The 5000-nt window shown below is 48.0% G+C and overlaps 1 long non-coding RNA gene across 1 annotated transcript in view; it reads left to right on the forward strand.

Moving 5' to 3' along the window:
• Nucleotides 1–3875: 3875 nt before the first annotated feature.
• The window catches only part of LOC132461109 (uncharacterized), a 6870-nt gene continuing 5745 nt past the window's right edge, over nucleotides 3876–5000 (forward strand). Inside the window, exon 1 of the long non-coding RNA XR_009526533.1 lies at nucleotides 3876–4042. This is a non-coding gene — a long non-coding RNA (uncharacterized LOC132461109). The remainder of the gene's footprint in view (nucleotides 4043–5000) is intronic.

The following is a 5000-nucleotide window of genomic DNA, read 5'->3' on the forward strand; positions in this document are numbered from 1 at the left end:
CAATAAAATGTCTTTTTAAATCAGTTATTAGCCTGCACACACCTCGTGCTCACTCAGACACACACACACACACACACACACACACACACACACACACACACACACACACACACACACACACACAGTGTCAACAGTCTCGGTTATAGTGCACACAATCAGATTGACAACAATATAACTTTGAGCTCTAAGAGCTGATGCCGTTCATCATGTCATATGATCCTACTCTCTCTCTCTCTCTCTGTCTCTCTGTCTCTGTCTCTCTCTCTCTCTCTCTCTCTCTCTCTCTCTCTCTTCTCTCTCTCTCTCTCTCTCTCTCCCCCAGAAGCACACACATGCACACTTTACCATCCTCTGTCCGTCTTTCTGTCTGTCTGCTGTCTCAACAAGCTGTAGATGATTGTGATATGGTGTTCAAGTGGTTGAAGTTACCCCTATCACGCACGCACGCACGCACGCACGAACGCACGAACACACACACACACACAGTGGCATGCAGCTGGTAGTATACACATTCAGGTGTTGGACACACACACAGTCACATGCATGTAACAGCAAGGACACACCTGCACATGCACACGCACACACACACACCACACAGCGGACCATTTGTCTGTACAGCAGAGCAACACTGCCCCTTCAGGCTGAGATTTGACTAATATCTGACACTGACTCATTGACGGTCTGTTAATTATTTGATAAAATGTCAAAACCTGACTTCATAGGCCATTAAGTTAAATACAGTTGATGGTTTTAAGTAAGTCTGTCTTTAATCCAAATATGTTAATCATGAGGGATTTGAAACAATGATAAAACATTTCCATTTTCAATATTTTATTCCCATCCCAAATCCGTCCTTCTTAAAAAAAAATATATAGAAACTGTGTGGTTGCTTCTTTTATGTTTCCCTGTTATAGCGTTGTTCCGATTCTAAATGGCGGTTATGGAGGTGACCCCTCTCAGCGGGGAGTACCGTGTTATTCCCCGGCTGATCCCTGAACAGTTCCGTGTGATGGTACTGTTGGCGGCGCTTTAACGTGATGTGCTCTGGCAGCGCCCGGACGCCTGTGGGCTGCCGAACCGAGCGCCCGCCGCCGGCCCGCCACGCGTTACAACAAATGACATCACTATTAGGTTAGCCTTTTCACCAAGTCCCAAACACACACGCGCGCACACGTACACACACACACATGCACACACATGGGTGCATTCCTAAACAGTGCTGCCGAGCCCTAAGCCTCGTTCCGAGCCCTTTAGTTCGCCTGGCAGAGTTCCTTTATCTAACCCAAACAAGGGGTAACATTGTGAGACACGCACACACATGCACACGCGCACGCACGCGCTAATACACACGCACACGCACACACACACACACACACATGTACACTGTAGTCACATACACAAAACACACACACACACATTGATCAGCGCTGCGCTGAGCGTGGCGGCTGAAGGCGTGTTAAGCAGGCTAAGCAGTAGAGAGGGACGTGAGGCAGCGTGGCCAAACATGCTGCTGTGTGTGGTGTGTGTGTGTGTGTGTGTGTGTGTGTGTGTGTGTGTGTGTGTGTGTGTGTGTGTGTGTGTGTGTGTGTGGATCTGTGTTGGTGTGTGTGTATCTGTGTTGGTGTGTGTGTGTGTTAGTGTGTATCTGTGTTTGTGTGTGTGTGTGTGTGTGTATTTGTGTGAGTGTTTGCGTGTGTGCCTGCGTGTGTCTGTGTGTGTGCTGGTTTCTACGGCGTGTCATTGACGCGGTCTGGGTTCGCCTGCCTCCACACAATGCAGAGCACATCTTAGAATAGAGAGCAAATCAATTAGATTCTATTGAATTAAATCATGTGAAATAAATATGGTGCAATCCCTTTCTTTATGGACAATGGAAATTAAGGCATATTCATAATTTAATATTATAACATCTTCGCCTGAATAACAGAACATAACCGATTTGAAAATGATTAATATAAAACAAATGGGTTTTCTATCGTTGAAAAAAATTATAATTTATAATAATAATTTATTTAGTTATTTTTTTCTGTACGTTTTGGCATCAAATTAAAGCCCTTCTTTTAATAGAGTTGTTGTGTATTTGATTCATTTTTTACTTAGATATTCATTCTTATATTTAAGCCAATTGTATGAGGATTAAATTGTATGAAAAACACACATTTTAAATGTATTTAAATGCATCAAAAATGTATAAAAAATGTTTTTGTTCAATGTGATCCACCCTCCAAAATAACATTATTCTTTACCTTTTGAAGCTTAAAGATCTTCCTAATTTCTTCCCTGGTCTGATGAGCAAGTGATGGAGCACTAATGTATGGGGGGGGCTATCAGAGCTTCTGTGTATAGATGGATTAACAACAATACATCTACAACAACTCCTCATGGGCTCAATTTAGTTTGGAAAGAGTCTTAATAAATTAATGAATAAATGGTAAATAAATGTTCCAGGACAGCGAGCCAGACTGAGTTATTTACACTAATGATTATGAATCAGAGCACATTTCTTGCTGCCTTTCTTCAGAAAATGCTCAAACTTTGCATTTTCCCAAATGCCTCCCTTTTTTATTTTCATGCAAATCCCTGAATCCCACCTCGCCGAGTCCTTCCTCAAAACGACATCAGAGCCCCCCAAACCCGGATCAGAAACCCCTCTTCCCTCCTATTTCCTCTCCTATAGCTAGCTAGGGAGCGTCCATAAATAAGTGATAGCGCGCGGCCGCAGTGTTAACGCATACAGAGGTATCATAATTATCATAGATCAAAAGCTGATGACATTACAGCGCGAGCTGCCCCCTATCCATGTCAGCCTGACGTCTCACCGTCTTTACGTTGTTTCATTATTGAGTTATGGCATGCATAATTTAACACCGACAGATATGGATCCATCCGTTGAGAGAGGGGAGTGGGGGGGGGGAGGGGGATGTGGAGGGGGGGGGGGGGAGGCGGGAGGGGGAGGGGGGGAGGCGGGGAGGGGGGAGGAGGAAGAGGAGGCAGCGATCGCAGCGAGGAGGATGTGAGATCTGGGGGTTTGGTCGCGGGAGGAGGCGTTCCTCTGCCGGGCTGGTTCTGGTCCAGTGGTGAGACGGAGCAGAGACGCAGCGTTCACCTCGTCTCATTCATCTGCAGACACACCTCCCACTTGAGAAGGGATTAGTGAAATTATGATTTGTTTTGTGGCGCATTTGTGAAGAAAATTGGAAGGTGTGTTTTGTTTTATGTGTATTAACTCACTAACAACACATATTATGAGATAGCACACACTGAATGTTGTCTTATGATGTATTTGTTGTTATCTTTTATGTAGGATGTCTTTTTATTTATTTTTTTTGTTTGTGTGTGTGTGTGTGTGTGTGTGTGTGTGTGTGTGTGTGTGTGTGTGTGTGTGTGTGTGTGTGTGTGTGTGTGTGTGTGTGTATGTGTGTGTGTGTCACACAGATCTACAGCCATTCACAGAGTACAGTTTTGTGCTGACTGCCTGTACGGCTGCTGGCTGTGGAACCAGCCAGCCTTCCACGGGACGCACCCTGCAAGACGCCCCTTCTGGTACCGGCACGCACACACACACACACCAATGCACGCACACACACCAATGCACGCACACACGCACAAACCAATGTACAAACACACACACAATAAAATTACATCAAACATAGCGCATTATTGCAAATACATTCTAACATAGCACTCAGAGCATGATATCTAACAATACCTGTTGTTACCCTGTCTCGCTGTCCCCCTGTCTCCCCCCCTGTCCTCCCCCCTGTCTCCCCCCCCCGGTCTCCTCCCCTGTCTCGCTGTCCCCCCCCCCCCTGTCCTCCCCCTGGTTCCCCCCCCCCCCCTGTCCTCTCCCCGTCCAGGGGTGTGGTCCCCAGCCCAGGCACCTGGTTGTGGGTGTGTCGGTGGTGGATCTGTTCTGGGGTCCGCCCCTGAGGCCCCACGGAGAGGTGTCCCGGTACGGCTGCTGAGGGACGGGCGGTCCGTCTTCAGCGGGGACCCCCAACGCCTCCAGCTTCACCGACACCGGCCTGCTGCCGGACCGCCGGTACAGAACCCCCCCCCCCCCACTGGGCACAGACCCCCCCCCCCTCCCCCCACTGGCCTCATGAGTCCCTGGAAACACGGCTAACACCTTTACTCTACCGACAAGAGCTTGAAGCGTCTGGAGGAGAACAGTGGTGTGTGTGTGTGTGTGTGTGTGTGTGTGTGTGTGTGGTGTGTGTGTGTGTGTGTGCTTGGGGGGCATCATGGTCGCCCTATTTTTAAAAGTCCTTTCTACCATCCGCTCCATCTCTCTCTCTCTCTCTCTCTCTCTCTCTCTCTCTCTCTCTCTCTCTCTCTCTCTCTCTCTCGGGACCGAGCTCTGTATGTAGTTGTTTGTGTCATTTAATGAGCAAATATTTGACATGCCAATGACAGATGCAAAACATACTGCCCCTCTCTCTCGCACACACACACACACACACACACACACACACACACACACACACACACACACACACACACCACACACACACACTAACTTCATGCTAGGTGTCATGTGTTTGTTTGCATAGAGCAGTGGAGCAGGGATTGCCTTATCTCTTTATGTTATCTTTCACAGGGGTGTTAAAGCCCTTTGTGTTGATGTGCTGAGGCCCAGTTATCTCTATCGTCAGTACGATGATGCCTCTGTGACCCTGACTACCTCCAGCTGAAGTCTGTAATGTCGACTTTCCCTTCCCGTCGAAGACCTCCTCCACACACAGATCTTTGAGTGTGGGGCGATGGGCACAGTTCTTCATGTGTAACATCCTTCCTCCTAAACCATCTCCTCACCTTTTCCATCTCCTTCTCCTCCCTTTCTCCTCTCCTCTCCTCTCCTCTCCTCTCCTCTCCTCTCCTCTCCCCTTCTCTCCCCTCCTCCCCCTTATCCCCTCTTCTCCTCTCCTCTCCTCTCTCCTCCTCTCCTCTCCTCTCTCCTCCCCTTTCCCCTCCTCTTCTCTCCTCCCCTTATCTCCTCT

The sequence above is a fragment of the Gadus macrocephalus genome, chromosome 7 (assembly GCF_031168955.1).
Source record: "Gadus macrocephalus chromosome 7, ASM3116895v1".
Classification (NCBI taxonomy): domain Eukaryota; kingdom Metazoa; phylum Chordata; class Actinopteri; order Gadiformes; family Gadidae; genus Gadus; species Gadus macrocephalus.